Here is a 19,122-nt window from a genome sequence, read left to right as displayed (position 1 = left end):
TGACATTTATCGATAGAAAAAACATTTTTTGAATATTTCCGATTTTACAACTAGAATGTCATGACTTTACAAATCATTGAAATTTTGATCCAAGTAAGTCAAAATGTATACATAGAGATCCTTTATGACTGGACTAAGTATAAATAAGCCAAAAATGATCAAATTTGACATTTTTCGATAGAAAAAACATTTTTTGAAAATTTTCGATTATTCAACATGAGAGTCATGACTATTCAAATCATTGAAATTTTGATCCAAGTAAGTCAAAATGTATACATAGAGGTCCTTTATGACTGGACTAAGTATAAATAAGCCAAAAATGATCAAATTTGACATTTTTCGATAGAAAAAACATTTTTTGAAAATTTTCGATTTTTCAACATGAGAGTCATGACTATACAAATCATTGAAATTTTGATCCAAATAAGTCAAAATGTATACATAGAGGTCGTTTATGACTGGACTAAGTATAAATTAGCCAAAAATGATCAAATTTGACATTTTTCGATAGAAAAAACATTTTTTGAAAATTTCCGATTTTACAACTAGAATGTCATGACTATACAAATCATTGAAATTTTGATCCAAGTAAGTAAAAATGTATACATAGAGGTCCTTTATGACTGGACTAAGTATAAATAAGCCAAAAATGATCAAATTTGACATTTTTCGATAGAAAAAACATTTTTGAAAATTTTCGATTTTTCAACATGAGAATCATGACTATACAAATCATTGAAATTTTGATCCAAGTAAGTCAAAATGTATACATAGAGGAAGTTTATGACTGGACTAAGTATAAATAAGCCAAAAATGATCAAATTTGACATTTTTCGATATAAAAAACATTTTTTGAAAATTTTCGATTGTTCAACATGAGAATCATGACTATACAAAGCATTGAAATTTTGATCCAAGTAAGTCAAAAAGGATACAAAGAGGTCGTATATGACTGGACTAAGTATAAATAAGCTAAAAATGATCAAATTTGACATTTTTCGATAGAAAAAACATTTTTTGAAAATTTCCGATTTTACAACTAGAATGTCATGACTATACAAATCATTGAAATTTTGATCAAAGTAAGTCAAAATGTATACATAGAGGTCCTTTATGACTGGACTAAGTATAAATAAGCCAAAAATGATCAAATTTGACATTTTTCGATAGAAAAAACATTTATTGAAAATTTTCGATTTTTCAACATGAGAGTCATGACTATACAAATCATTGAAATTTTGATCCAAGTAAGTCAAAAATCATACAAAGAGGTCGTATATGACTGGACTAAGTATAAATAAGCTAAAAATGATCCAATTTGACATTTTTCGATAGAAAAAACATTTTTTGAAAATTTCCGATTTTACAACTAGAATGTCATGACTATACAAATCATTGAAATTTTGATCAAAGTAAGTCAAAATGTATACATAGAGGTCCTTTATGACTGGACTAAGTATAAATAAGCCAAAAATGATCAAATTTGACATTTATCGATAGAAAAAACATTTTTTGAATATTTCCGATTTTACAACTAGAATGTCATGACTATACAAATCATTGAAATTTTGATCCAAGTAAGTCAAAATGTATACATAGAGGTCCTTTATGACTGGACTAAGTATAAATAAGCCAAAAATGATCAAATTTGACATTTTTCGATAGAAAAAACATTTTTTGAAAATTTCCGATTTTACAACTAGAATGTCATGACTATAAAAATCATTGTATTTTTGATCCAAGTAAGTCAAAATGTATACATAGAGTTCCTTTATGACTGGACTAAGTATAAATAAGCCAATAATGATCAAATTTGACATTTATCGATAGAAAAAACATTTTTTGAATATTTCCGATTTTACAACTAGAATGTCATGACTTTACAAATCATTGAAATTTTGATCCAAGTAAGTCAAAATGTATACATAGAGATCCTTTATGACTGGACTAAGTATAAATAAGCCAAAAATGATCAAATTTGACATTTTTCGATAGAAAAAACATTTTTTGAAAATTTTCGATTTATCAACATGAGAGTCATGACTATACAAATCATGGAAATTTTGATCCAAGTAAGTCAAAATGTATACATAGAGGTCCTTTATGACTGGACTAAGTATAAATTAGCCAAAAATGATCAAATTTGACATTTATCGATAGAAAAAACATTTTTTGAAAATTTTCGATTTTTCAACATGAGAGTCATGACTATACAAATCATTGAAATTTTGATCCAAATAAGTCAAAATGTATACATAGAGGAAGTTTATGACTGGACTAAGTATAAATAAGCCAAAAATGATCAAATTTGACATTTTTCGATATAAAAAACATTTTTTGAAAATTTTCGATTGTTCAACATGAGAATCATGACTATACAAAGCATTGAAATTTTGATCCAAGTAAGTCAAAAAGGATACAAAGAGGTCGTATATGACTGGACTAAGTATAAATAAGCTAAAAATGATCAAATTTGACATTTTTCGATAGAAAAAACATTTTTTGAAAATTTCCGATTTTACAACTAGAATGTCATGACTATACAAATCATTGAAATTTTGATCAAAGTAAGTCAAAATGTATACATAGAGGTCCTTTATGACTGGACTAAGTATAAATAAGCCAAAAATGATCAAATTTGACATTTTTCGATAGAAAAAACATTTATTGAAAATTTTCGATTTTTCAACATGAGAGTCATGACTATACAAATCATTGAAATTTTGATCCAAGTAAGTCAAAAATCATACAAAGAGGTCGTATATGACTGGACTAAGTATAAATAAGCTAAAAATGATCAAATTTGACATTTTTCGATAGAAAAAACATTTTTTGAAAATTTCCGATTTTACAACTAGAATGTCATGACTATACAAATCATTGAAATTTTGATCAAAGTTAGTCAAAATGTATACATAGAGGTCCTTTATGACTGGACTAAGTATAAATTAGCCAAAAATGATCAAATTTGACATTTTTCGATAGAAAAAACCTTTTTGAAAATTTCCGATTTTCCAACTAGAATGTCATGACTATACAAATCATTGAAATTTTGACCCAAGTAAGTCAAAATGGGTACAAAGAGGTCATATATGACTGGACTAAGTATTAATAAGCCAAAAATGATCCAATTTGACATTTTTGAATAGAAAAAACATTTTTTGAAAATTTTCGATTTTTCAACATGAGAGTCATGACTATACAAATCATTGAAATTTTGATCCAAGTAAGTCAAAATGTATACATAGAGGTCCTTTATGACTTTACTAAGTATAAATAAGCCAAAAATGATCAAATTTGACATTTTTCGATAGAAAAAACATTTTTTGAAAATTTCCGATTTTACAACTAGAATGTCATGACTATAAAAATCATTGTATTTTTGATCCAAGTAAGTCAAAATGTATACATAGAGGTCGTTTATGACTGGACTAAGTATAAATTAGCCAAAAATGATCAAATTTGACATTTTTCGATAGAAAAAACATTTTTTGAATATTTCCGATTTTACAACTAGAATGTCATGACTATACAAATCATTGAAATTTTGATCAAAGTAAGTCAAAATGTATACATAGAGGTCCTTTATGACTGGACTAAGTATAAATTAGCCAAAAATGATCAAATTTGACATTTATCGATAGAAAAAACATTTTTTGAATATTTCCGATTTTACAACTAGAATGTCATGACTATACAAATCATTGAAATTTTGATCCAAGTAAGTCAAAATGTATACATAGAGGTCCTTTATGACTGGACTAAGTATAAATAAGCCAAAAATGATCAAATTTGACATTTTTCGATAGAAAAAACATTTTTTGAAAATTTCCGATTTTACAACTAGAATGTCATGACTATACAAATCATTGAAATTTTGATCAAAGTAAGTCAAAATGTATACATAGAGGTCCTTTATGACTGGACTAAGTATAAATAAGCCAAAAATGATCAAATTTGACATTTTTCGATAGAAAAAACATTTATTGAAAATTTTCGATTTTTCAACATGAGAGTCATGACTATACAAATCATTGAAATTTTGATCCAAGTAAGTCAAAAATCATACAAAGAGGTCGTATATGACTGGACTAAGTATAAATAAGCTAAAAATGATCAAATTTGACATTTTTCGATAGAAAAAACATTTTTTGAAAATTTCCGATTTTACAACTAGAATGTCATGACTATACAAATCATTGAAATTTTGATCAAAGTAAGTCAAAATGTATACATAGAGGTCCTTTATGACTGGACTAAGTATAAATTAGCCAAAAATGATCAAATTTGACATTTTTCGATAGAAAAAACCTTTTTGAAAATTTCCGATTTTCCAACTAGAATGTCATGACTATACAAATCATTGAAATTTTGACCCAAGTAAGTCAAAATGGGTACAAAGAGGTCATATATGACTGGACTAAGTATTAATAAGCCAAAAATGATCCAATTTGACATTTTTGAATAGAAAAAACATTTTTTGAAAATTTTCGATTTTTCAACATGAGAGTCATGACTATACAAATCATTGAAATTTTGATCCAAGTAAGTCAAAATGTATACATAGAGGTCCTTTATGACCTTACTAAGTATAAATAAGCCAAAAATGATCAAATTTGACATTTTTCGATAGAAAAAACATTTTTTGAAAATTTCCGATTTTACAACTAGAATGTCATGACTATAAAAATCATTGTATTTTTGATCCAAGTAAGTCAAAATGTATACATAGAGGTCGTTTATGACTGGACTAAGTATAAATTAGCCAAAAATGATCAAATTTGACATTTTTCGATAGAAAAAACATTTTTTGAATATTTCCGATTTTACAACTAGAATGTCATGACTATACAAATCATTGAAATTTTGATCAAAGTAAGTCAAAATGTATACATAGAGGTCCTTTATGACTGGACTAAGTATAAATTAGCCAAAAATGATCAAATTTGACATTTATCGATAGAAAAAACATTTTTTGAATATTTCCGATTTTACAACTAGAATGTCATGACTATACAAATCATTGAAATTTTGATCCAAGTAAGTCAAAATGTATACATAGAGGTCCTTTATGACTGGACTAAGTATAAATAAGCCAAAAATGATCAAATTTGACATTTTTCGATAGAAAAAACATTTTTTGAAAATTTCCGATTTTACAACTAGAATGTCATGACTATAAAAATCATTGTATTTTTGATCCAAGTAAGTCAAAATGTATACATAGAGTTCCTTTATGACTGGACTAAGTATAAATAAGCCAATAATGATCAAATTTGACATTTATCGATAGAAAAAACATTTTTTGAATATTTCCGATTTTACAACTAGAATGTCATGACTTTACAAATCATTGAAATTTTGATCCAAGTAAGTCAAAATGTATACATAGAGATCCTTTATGACTGGACTAAGTATAAATAAGCCAAAAATGGTCAAATTTGACATTTTTCGATAGAAAAAACATTTTTTGAAAATTTTCGATTATTCAACATGAGAGTCATGACTATTCAAATCATTGAAATTTTGATCCAAGTAAGTCAAAATGTATACATAGAGGTCCTTTATGACTGGACTAAGTATAAATAAGCCAAAAATGATCAAATTTGACATTTTTCGATAGAAAAAACATTTTTTGAAAATTTTCGATTTTTCAACATGAGAGTCATGACTATACAAATCATTGAAATTTTGATCCAAATAAGTCAAAATGTATACATAGAGGTCGTTTATGACTGGACTAAGTATAAATTAGCCAAAAATGATCAAATTTGACATTTTTCGATAGAAAAAACATTTTTTGAAAATTTCCGATTTTACAACTAGAATGTCATGACTATACAAATCATTGAAATTTTGATCCAAGTAAGTAAAAATGTATACATAGAGGTCCTTTATGACTGGACTAAGTATAAATAAGCCAAAAATGATCAAATTTGACATTTTTCGATAGAAAAAACATTTTTGAAAATTTTCGATTTTTCAACATGAGAATCATGACTATACAAATCATTGAAATTTTGATCCAAGTAAGTCAAAATGTATACATAGAGGAAGTTTATGACTGGACTAAGTATAAATAAGCCAAAAATGATCAAATTTGACATTTTTCGATATAAAAAACATTTTTTGAAAATTTTCGATTGTTCAACATGAGAATCATGACTATACAAAGCATTGAAATTTTGATCCAAGTAAGTCAAAAAGGATACAAAGAGGTCGTATATGACTGGACTAAGTATAAATAAGCTAAAAATGATCAAATTTGACATTTTTCGATAGAAAAAACATTTTTTGAAAATTTCCGATTTTACAACTAGAATGTCATGACTATACAAATCATTGAAATTTTGATCAAAGTAAGTCAAAATGTATACATAGAGGTCCTTTATGACTGGACTAAGTATAAATAAGCCAAAAATGATCAAATTTGACATTTTTCGATAGAAAAAACATTTATTGAAAATTTTCGATTTTTCAACATGAGAGTCATGACTATACAAATCATTGAAATTTTGATCCAAGTAAGTCAAAAATCATACAAAGAGGTCGTATATGACTGGACTAAGTATAAATGAGCTAAAAATGATCAAATTTGACATTTTTCGATAGAAAAAACATTTTTTGAAAATTTCCGATTTTACAACTAGAATGTCATGACTATACAAATCATTGAAATTTTGATCAAAGTAAGTCAAAATGTATACATAGAGGTCCTTTATGACTGGACTAAGTATAAATTAGCCAAAAATGATCAAATTTGACATTTTTCGATAGAAAAAACCTTTTTGAAAATTTCCGATTTTCCAACTAGAATGTCATGACTATACAAATCATTGAAATTTTGACCCAAGTAAGTCAAAATGGGTACAAAGAGGTCATATATGACTGGACTAAGTATTAATAAGCCAAAAATGATCCAATTTGACATTTTTGAATAGAAAAAACATTTTTTGAAAATTTTCGATTTTTCAACATGAGAGTCATGACTATACAAATCATTGAAATTTTGATCCAAGTAAGTCAAAATGTATACATAGAGGTCCTTTATGACTTTACTAAGTATAAATAAGCCAAAAATGATCAAATTTGACATTTTTCGATAGAAAAAACATTTTTTGAAAATTTCCGATTTTACAACTAGAATGTCATGACTATAAAAATCATTGTATTTTTGATCCAAGTAAGTCAAAATGTATACATAGAGGTCGTTTATGACTGGACTAAGTATAAATTAGCCAAAAATGATCAAATTTGACATTTTTCGATAGAAAAAACATTTTTTGAATATTTCCGATTTTACAACTAGAATGTCATGACTATACAAATCATTGAAATTTTGATCCAAGTAAGTCAAAATGTATACATAGAGATCCTATATGACTGAAATAAGTATAAAAAAGCCAAAAATGAGCAAATTTGACATTTTTCGATAGAAAAAACATTTTTTGAAAATTTTCGATTATTCAACATGAGAGTCATGACTATTCAAATCATTGAAATTTTGATCCAAGTAAGTCAAAATGGATACAAAGAGGTCGTATATGACTGGACTAAGTATAAATAAGCCAAAAATGATCAAATTTGACATTTTTCGATAGAAAAAACATTTTTTTAAAATTTTCGATTTTTCAACATGATTGTCATGACTATACAAATCATTGAAATTTTGATCCAAGGAAGTCAAAATGTATACATAGAGGTCCTTTATGACTGGACTAAGTATAAATAAGCCAAAAATGATCAAATTTGACATTTTTCGATAGAAAAAACATTTTTTGAAAATTTCCGATTTTACAACATGATTGTTATGACTATACAAATCATTGAAATTTTGATCCAAGTAAGTCAAAATGTATACATAGAGGTCCTATATGACTGGACTAAGTATAAATAAGCCAAAAATGATCAAATTAGGCATTTTTCGACAGAAAAATATTTTTTGAAAATTTCCGATTTTACAACTAGAATGTCATGACTATACAAATCATTGAAAATTTGATCCAAGTAAGTCAAAATGTATACATAGAGATCCTTTATGACTGGACTAAGTATAAATAAGCCAAAAATGATCAAATTTGACATTTTTCGATAGAAAAAACATTTTTTGAAAATTTTCGATTATTCAACATAAGAGTCATGACTATACAAATCATTGAAATTTTGATCCAAGTAAGTCAAAATGGATACAAAGAGGTCGTTAATGACTGGACTAAGTATAAATAAGCCAAAAATGATCAAATTTGACATTTTTCGATAGAAAAAACATTTTTTGAAAATTTTCGATTTTTCAACATGAGAGTCATGACTATACAAATCATTAAAATTTAGATCCAAGTAAGTCAAAATGTAAACATAGAGGTCCTTTATGACTAGACTAAGTATAAATAAGCCAAAAATGATCAAATTTGACATTTTTTGATAGAAAAAACATTTCTGAAAAATTCCGATTTTACAACTAGAATGTCATGACTATAAAAATCATTGAAATTTTGATCCAAGTAAGTCAAAATGTATACATAGAGGTCCTTTATGACTAAACTAAATATAAATAAGCCAATAATGATCAAATTTGACATTTTTCGATAGAAAAAACATTTTTTGAAAATTTCCGATTTTAAAACTAGAATGTCATGACTATACAATTCATTGAAATTTTGATCCAAGTAAGTCAAAATGTATACATTGAGGTCCTTTATGACTGGACTAAGTATAAATAAGCCAAAAATGATCAAATTTGACATTTTTCGATAGAAAAAACATTTTTTGAAAATTTTCGATTTTTCAACATGAGAGTCATGACTATACAAATCATTGAAATTTTGATCCAAGTAAGTCAAAATGTATACAAAGAGGTTCTTTATGACTGGACTAAGTATAAGTAAGCCAAAAATGATCAAATTTGACATTTTTCGACAGAAAAATATTTTTTGAAAATTTCCGATTTTACAACTAGAATGTCATGACTATACAAATCATTGAAAATTTGATCCAAGTAAGTCAAAATGTATACATAGAGGTCCTTTATGACTGGACTAAGTATAAATAAGCCAAAAATGATCAAATTTGACATTTTTCGATAGAAAAAACATTTTTTGAAAATTCCGATTTTACAACATGATTGTTATGACTATACAAATCATTGAAATTTTGATCCAAGTAAGTCAAAATGTATACATAGAGGTCCTATATGACTGGACTAAGTATAAATAAGCCAAAAATGATCAAATTAGGCATTTTTCGACAGAAAAATATTTTTTGAAAATTTCCGATTTTACAACTAGAATGTCATGACTATACAAATCATTGAAAATTTGATCCAAGTAAGTCAAAATGTATACATAGAGATCCTTTATGACTGGACTAAGTATAAATAAGCCAAAAATGATCAAATTTGACATTTTTCGATAGAAAAAACATTTTTTGAAAATTTTCGATTATTCAACATGAGAGTCATGACTATACAAATCATTGAAATTTTGATCAAAGTAAGTCAAAATGGATACAAAGAGGTCGTTAATGACTGGACTAAGTATAAATAAGCCAAAAATGATCAAATTTGACATTTTTCGATAGAAAAAACATTTTTTGAAAAATTCCGATTTTACAACTAGAATGTCATGACTATAAAAATCATTGAAATTTTGATCCAAGTAAGTCAAAATGTATACATAGAGGTCCTTTATGACTAAACTAAATATAAATAAGCCAATAATGATCAAATTTGACATTTTTCGATAGAAAAAACATTTTTTGAAAATTTCCGATTTTACAACTAGAATGTCATGACTATACAAATCATTGAAATTTTGATCCAAGTAAGTCAAAATGTATACATTGAGGTCCTTTATGACTGGACTAAGTATAAATAAGCCAAAAATGATTAAATTTGACATTTTTCGATAGAAAAAACATTTTGTGAAAATTTTCGATTTTTCAACATGAGAGTCATGACTATACAAATCATTGAAATTTTGATCCAAGTAAGTCAAAATGTATACAAAGAGGTTCTTTATGACTGGACTAAGTATAAATAAGCCAAAAATGATCAAATTTGACATTTTTCGACAGAAAAATATTTTTTGAAAATTTCCGATTTTACAACTAGAATGTCATGACTATACAAATCATTGAAAATTTGATCCAAGTAAGTCAAAATGTATACATAGAGGTCCTTTATGACTGGACTAAGTATAAATAAGCCAAAAATGATCAAATTTGACATTTTTCGCTAGGAAAACATTTTTTGAAAATTTCCGATTTTACAACTAGAATGTCATGACTATACAAATCATTGAAATTTTGATCAAAGTAAGTCAAAATGTATACATAGAGGTCCTTTATGACTGGACTAAGTATAAATTAGCCAAAAATGATCAAATTTGACATTTTTCGATAGAAAAAACATTTTTTGAAAATTTCCGATTTTCCAACTAGAATGTCATGACTATACAAATCATAGAAATTTTGATCCAAGTAAGTCAAAATGTATACATAGAGATCCTTTATGACTGGACTAAGTATAAATAAGCCAAAAATGATCAAATTTGACATTTTTCGATAGAAAAAACATTTTTTGAAAATTTTCGATTATTCAACATGAGAGTCATGACTATACAAATCATTGAAATTTTGATCCAAGTAAGTCAAAATGGGTACAAAGAGGTCGTTAATGACTGGACTAAGTATAAATAAGCCAAAAATGATCAAATTTGACATTTTTCGATAGAAAAAACATTTTTTGAAAATTTTCGATTTTTCAACATGAGAGTCATGACTATAAAAATCATTGAAATTTTGATCCAAGTAAGTCAAAATGAAAACATAGAGGTCCTTTATGACTGGACTAAGTATAAATAAGCCAAAAATGATCAAATTTGACATTTTTCGATAGAAAAAACATTTTTTGAAAATTTCCGATTTTACAACTGGAATGTCATGACTATACAAATCATAGAAATTTTGATCCAAGTAAGTCAAAATGTATACATAGAGATCCTTTATGACTGGACTAAGTATAAATAAGCCAAAAATGATCAAATTTGACATTTTTCGATAGAAAAAACATTTTTTGAAAATTTTCTATTATTCAACATGAGAGTCATGACTATTCAAATCATTGTAATTTTGATCCAAGTAAGTCAAAATGGATACAAAGAGGTCGTATATGACTGGACTAAGTATAAATAAGCCAAAAATGATCAAATTTGACATTTTTCGATAGAAAAAACATTTTTTGAAAATTTTCGATTATTCAACATGAGAGTCATGACTTTACAAATCATTGAAATTTTGATCCAAGTAAGTCAAAATGGATACAAAGAGGTCGTTAATGACTGGACTAAGTATAAATAAGCCAAAAATGATCAAATTTGACATTTTTCGATAGAAAAAACATTTTTTGAAAATTTTCGATTTTTCAACATGAGAGTCATGACTATACAAATCATTAAAATTTAGATCCAAGTAAGTCAAAATGTAAACATAGAGGTCCTTTATGACTAGACTAAGTATAAATAAGCCAAAAATGATCAAATTTGACATTTTTCGATAGAAAAAACATTTTTTGAAAAATTCCGATTTTACAACTAGAATGTCATGACTATAAAAATCATTGAAATTTTGATCCAAGTAAGTCAAAATGTATATATAGAGGTCCTTTATGACTAAACTAAATATAAATAAGCCAATAATGATCAAATTTGACATTTTTCGATAGAAAAAACATTTTTTGAAAATTTCCGATTTTACAACTAGAATGTCATGACTATACAAATCATTGAAATTTTGATCCAAGTAAGTCAAAATGTATACATAGAGGTCCATTATGACTGGACTAAGTATAAATAAGCCAAAAATGATTAAATTTGACATTTTTCGATAGAAAAAACATTTTTTGAAAATTTTCGATTTTTCAACATGAGAGTCATGACTATACAAATCATTGAAATTTTGATCCAAGTAAGTCAAAATGTATACAAAGAGGTTCTTTATGACTGGACTAAGTATAAATAAGCCAAAAATGATCAAATTTGACATTTTTCGACAGAAAAATATTTTTTGAAAATTTCCGATTTTACAACTAGAATGTCATGACTATACAAATCATTGAAAATTTGATCCAAGTAAGTCAAAATGTATACATAGAGGTCCTTTATGACTGGACTAAGTATAAATAAGCCAAAAATGATCAAATTTGACATTTTTCGCTAGGAAAACATTTTTTGAAAATTTCCGATTTTACAACTAGAATGTCATGACTATACAAATCATTGAAATTTTGATCAAAGTAAGTCAAAATGTATACATAGAGGTCCTTTATGACTGGACTAAGTATAAATTAGCCAAAAATGATCAAATTTGACATTTTTCGATAGAAAAAAACATTTTTTGAAAATTTCCGATTTTCCAACTAGAATGTCATGACTATACAAATCATAGAAATTTTGATCCAAGTAAGTCAAAATGTATACATAGAGATCCTTTATGACTGGACTAAGTATAAATAAGCCAAAAATGATCAAATTTGACATTTTTCGATAGAAAAAACATTTTTTGAAAATTTTCGATTATTCAACATGAGAGTCATGACTATACAAATCATTGAAATTTTGATCCAAGTAAGTCAAAATGGGTACAAAGAGGTCGTTAATGACTGGACTAAGTATAAATAAGCCAAAAATGATCAAATTTGACATTTTTCGATAGAAAAAACATTTTTTGAAAATTTTCGATTTTTCAACATGAGAGTCATGACTATAAAAATCATTGAAATTTTGATCCAAGTAAGTCAAAATGAAAACATAGAGGTCCTTTATGACTGGACTAAGTATAAATAAGCCAAAAATGATCAAATTAGGCATTTTTCGACAGAAAAATATTTTTTGAAAATTTCCGATTTTACAACTAGAATGTCATGACTATACAAATCATTGAAAATTTGATCCAAGTAAGTCAAAATGTATACATAGAGATCCTTTATGACTGGACTAAGTATAAATAAGCCAAAAATGATCAAATTTGACATTTTTCGATAGAAAAAACATTTTTTGAAAATTTTCGATTATTCAACATGAGAGTCATGACTATACAAATCATTGAAATTTTGATCCAAGTAAGTCAAAATGGATACAAAGAGGTCGTTAATGACTGGACTAAGTATAAATAAGCCAAAAATGATCAAATTTGACATTTTTCGATAGAAAAAACATTTTTTGAAAATTTTCGATTTTTCAACATGAGAGTCATGACTATAAAAATCATTGAAATTTTGATCCAAGTAAGTCAAAATGAAAACATAGAGGTCCTTTATGACTGGACTAAGTATAAATAAGCCAATAATGATCAAATTTAACATTTATCGATAGAAAAAACATTTTTTGAAAATTTCCGATTTTACAAGTAGAATGTCATGACTATACAAATCATTGAAATTTTGATCCAAGTAAGTCAAAATGTATAAATAGAGGTCGTTTATGACTGGAATAAGTATAAATAAGCCAAAAATGATCAAATTTGACATTTTTCGATAGAAACAACCTTTTTTGAAAATTTCCGATTTTACAACTAGAATGTCATGACTATACAAATCGTTGAAATTTTGATCCAAGTAAGTCAAAATGTATACATAGAGGTCGTTTATGACTGGACTAAGTATAAATTAGCCAAAAATGATCAAATTTGACATTTTTCGATAGAAAAAACATTTTTTGAAAATTTCCGATTTTCCAACTAGAATGTCATGACTATACAAATTATTGAAATTTTGATCCAAGTAAGTCAAAATGTATACATAGAGATCCTTTATGACTGGACTAAGTATAAATAAGCCAAAAATGATCAAATTTGACATTTTTCGATAGAAAAAACATTTTTTGAAAATTTTCTATTTTTCAACATGAGAGTCATGACTATACAAATCATTGAAATTTTGATCCAAGTAAGTCAAAATGTATACATAGAGGTGGTTTATGACTGGACTAAGTATAATTAAGCCAAAAACGATCAAATTTGACATTTTTCGATAGAAAAAACATTTTTTGAAAATTTTCGATTTTGCAACTAGAATGTCATGACTATACAAATCATTGAAATTTTGATCCAAGTAAGTCAAAATGTATACATAGAGGTCCATTATGACTGGACTAAGTATAAATAAGCCAAAAATGATCAAATTTGACATTTTTCGACAGAAAAATATTTTTTGAAAATTTCCGATTTTACAACTAGAATGTCATGACTATACAAATCATTATAAATTTGATCCAAGTAAGTCAAAATGTATACATAGAGGTCCTTTATGACTGGACTAAGTATAAATAAGCCAAAAATGATCAAATTTGACATTTTTCGGTAGAAAAAACATTTTTTGAAAATTTCCGATTTTACAACTAGAATGTCATGACTATACAAATCATTGAAATTTTGGTCAAAGTAAGTCAAAATGTATACATAGAGGTCCTTTATGACTGGAATAAGTATAAATAAGCCAAAAATGATCAAATTAGGAATTTTTCGACAGAAAAATATTTTTTGAAAATTTCCGATTTTACAACTAGAATGTCATGACTATACAAATCATTGAAAATTTGATCCAAGTAAGTCAAAATGTATACATAGAGATCCTTTATGACTGGACTAAGTATAAATAAGCCAAAAATGATCAAATTTGACATTTTTCGATAGAAAAAACATTTTTTGAAAAATTCCGATTTTACAACTAGAATGTCATGACTATAAAAATCATTGAAATTTTGATCCAAGTAAGTCAAAATGTATACATAGATGTCCTTTATGACTAAACTAAATGTAAATAAGCCAATAATGATCAAATTTGACATTTTTCGATAGAAAAAACATTTTTTGAAAATTTTCGATTTTTCAACATGAGAGTCATGACTATACAAATCATTGAAATTTTGATCCAAGTAAGTCAAAATGTATACAAAGAGGTTCTTTATGACTGGACTAAGTATAAATAAGCCAAAAATGATCAAATTTGACATTTTTCGATAGAAAAAACATTTTTTGAAAAATTCCGATTTTACAACTAGAATGTCATGACTATACAAATCATTGAAAATTTGATCCAAGTAAGTCAAAATGTATACATAGAGGTCCTTTATGACTGGACTAAGTATAAATAAGCCAAAAATGATCAAATTTGACATTTTTCGCTAGGAAAACATTTTTTGAAAATTTCCGATTTTACAACTAGAATGTCATGACTATACAAATCATTGAAATTTTGATCAAAGTAAGTCAAAATGTATACATAGAGGTCCTTTATGACTGGACTAAGTATAAATTAGCCAAAAATGATCAAATTTGACATTTTTCGATAGAAAAAACATTTTTTGAAAATTTCCGATTTTCCAACTAGAATGTCATGACTATACAAATCATTGAAATTTTGATCCAAGTAAGTCAAAATGTATACATAGAGATCCTTTATGACTGGACTAAGTGTAAATAAGCCAAAAATGATCAAATTTGACATTTTTCGATAGAAAAAACATTTTTTGAAAATTTTCGATTATTCAACATGAGAGTCATGACTATTCAAATCATTGAAATTTTGATCCAAGTAAGTCAAAATGGATACAAAGAGGTCGTATATGACTGGACTAAGTATAAATAAGCATAAAATGATCAAATTTGACATTTTTCGATAGAAAAAACATTTTTTGAAAATTTTCGATTTTTCAATATGGTCATGATTGTCATGACTATACACATCATTGAAATTTTGATCCAAGTAAGTCAAAATGTATACATAGAGGTCCTTTATGACTGGACTAAGTATAAATAAGCCAAAAATGATCAAATTTGACATTTTTCGATAGAAAAAACATTTTTTGAAAATTTTCTATTTTTCAACATGAGAGTCATGACTATACAAATCATTGAAATTTTGATCCAAGTAAGTCAAAATGTATACATAGAGGTGGTTTATGACTGGACTAAGTATAAATAAGCCAAAAACGATCAAATTTGACATTTTTCGATAGAAAAAACATTTTTTGAAAATTTCCGATTTTACAACTAGAATGTCATGACTATACAAATCATTGAAATTTTGATCCAAGTAAGTCAAAATGTATACATAGAGGTCCATTATGACTGGACTAAGTATAAATAAGCCAAAAATGATCAAATTTGACATTTTTCGACAGAAAAATATTTTTTGAAAATTTCCGATTTTACAACTAGAATGTCATGACTATACAAATCATTATAAATTTGATCCAAGTAAGTCAAAATGTATACATAGAGGTCCTTTATGACTGGACTAAGTATAAATAAGCCAAAAATGATCAAATTTGACATTTTTCGCTAGAAAAAACATTTTTTGAAAATTTCCGATTTTACAAGTAGAATGTCATGACTATACAAATCATTGAAATTTTGATCCAAGTAAGTCAAAATGTATACATAGAGGTCCTTTATGACTGGACTAAGTATAAATAAGCAAAAATGACCAAATTTGACAATTTTCGATAGAAAAAACATTTTTTGAAATATTTCGATTTTTCAACATGAGAGTCATGACTATACAAATCATTGAAATTTTGATCCAAGTAAGTCAAAATGTATACATAGAGGTCGTTTATGACTGGAATAAGTATAAATAAGCCAAAAATGATCAAATTTGACATTTTTCGATAGAAACAACCTTTTTTGAAAATTTCCGATTTTACAACTAGAATGTCATGACTATACAAATCGTTGAAATTTTGATCCAAGTAAGTCAAAATGTATACATAGAGGTCGTTTATGACTGGACTAAGTATAAATTAGCCAAAAATGATCAAATTTGACATTTTTCGATAGAAAAAACATTTTTTGAAAATTTCCGATTTTCCAACTTGAATGTCATGACTATACAAATTATTGAAATTTTGATCCAAGTAAGTCAAAATGTATACATAGAGATCCTTTATGACTGGACTAAGTATAAATAAGCCAAAAATGATCAAATTTGACATTTTTCGATAGAAAAAACATTTTTTGAAAATTTTCTATTTTTCAACATGAGAGTCATGACTATACAAATCATTGAAATTTTGATCCAAGTAAGTCAAAATGTATACATAGAGGTGGTTTATGACTGGACTAAGTATAATTAAGCCAAAAACGATCAAATTTGACATTTTTCGATAGAAAAAACATTTTTTGAAAATTTTCGATTTTGCAACTAGAATGTCATGACTATACAAATCATTGAAATTTTGATCCAAGTAAGTCAAAATGTATACATAGAGGTCCATTATGACTGGACTAAGTAAAAATAAGCCAAAAATGATCAAATTTGACATTTTTCGACAGAAAAATATTTTTTGAAAATTTCCGATTTTACAACTAGAATGTCATGACTATACAAATCATTATAAATTTGATCCAAGTAAGTCAAAATGTATACATAGAGGTCCTTTATGACTGGACTAAGTATAAATAAGCCAAAAATGATCAAATTTGACATTTTTCGGTAGAAAAAACATTTTTTGAAAATTTCCGATTTTACAACTAGAATGTCATGACTATACAAATCATTGAAATTTTGGTCAAAGTAAGTCAAAATGTATACATAGAGGTCCTTTATGACTGGAATAAGTATAAATAAGCCAAAAATGATCAAATTAGGAATTTTTCGACATAAAAATATTTTTTGAAAATTTCCGATTTTACAACTAGAATGTCATGACTATACAAATCATTGAAAATTTGATCCAAGTAAGTCAAAATGTATACATAGAGATCCTTTATGACTGGACTAAGTATAAATAAGCCAAAAATGATCAAATTTGACATTTTTCGATAGAAAAAACATTTTTTGAAAAATTCCGATTTTACAACTAGAATGTCATGACTATAAAAATCATTGAAATTTTGATCCAAGTAAGTCAAAATGTATACATAGAGGTCCTTTATGACTAAACTAAATGTAAATAAGCCAATAATGATCAAATTTGACATTTTTCGATAGAAAAAACATTTTTTGAAAATTTCCGATTTTACAAATAGAATGTCATGAATATACAAATCATTGAAATTTTGATCCAAGTAAGTTAAAATGTATACATTGAGGTCCTTTATGACTGGACTAAGTATAAATAAGCCAAAAATGATCAAATTTGACATTTTTCGATAGAAAAAACATTTTTTGAAAAATTCCGATTTTACAACTAGAATGTCATGACTATACAAATCATTGAAAATTTGATCCAAGTAAGTCAAAATGTATACATAGAGGTCCTTTATGACTGGACTAAGTATAAATAAGCCAAAAATGATCAAATTTGACATTTTTCGCTAGGAAAACATTTTTTGAAAATTTCCGATTTTACAACTAGAATGTCATGACTATACAAATCATTGAAATTTTGATCAAAGTAAGTCAAAATGTATACATAGAGGTCCTTTATGACTGGACTAAGTATAAATTAGCCAAAAATGATCAAATTTGACATTTTTCGATAGAAAAAACATTTTTTGAAAATTTCCGATTTTCCAACTAGAATGTCATGACTATACAAATCATTGAAATTTTGATCCAAGTAAGTCAAAATGTATACATAGAGATCCTTTATGACTGGACTAAGTGTAAATAAGCCAAAAATGATCAAATTTGACATTTTTCGATAGAAAAAACATTTTTTGAAAATTTTCGATTATTCAACATGAGAGTCATGACTATTCAAATCATTGAAATTTTGATCCAAGTAAGTCAAAATGGATACAAAGAGGTCGTATATGACTGGACTAAGTATAAATAAGCATAAAATGATCAAATTTGACATTTTTCGATAGAAAAAACATTTTTTGAAAATTTTCGATTTTTCAATATGGTCATGATTGTCATGACTATACACATCATTGAAATTTTGATCCAAGTAAGTCAAAATGTATACATAGAGGTCCTTTATGACTGGACTAAGTATAAATAAGCCAAAAATGATCAAATTTGACATTTTTCGATAGAAAAAACATTTTTTGAAAATTTTCTATTTTTCAACATGAGAGTCATGACTATACAAATCATTGAAATTTTGATCCAAGTAAGTCAAAATGTATACATAGAGGTGGTTTATGACTGGACTAAGTATAAATAAGCCAAAAACG

The sequence above is a fragment of the Chrysoperla carnea genome, unplaced genomic scaffold (genome assembly GCF_905475395.1).
Source record: "Chrysoperla carnea unplaced genomic scaffold, inChrCarn1.1, whole genome shotgun sequence".
In the NCBI taxonomy this organism is placed as follows: domain Eukaryota; kingdom Metazoa; phylum Arthropoda; class Insecta; order Neuroptera; family Chrysopidae; genus Chrysoperla; species Chrysoperla carnea.
Note: the sequence above shows the minus strand (reverse complement) of the source record.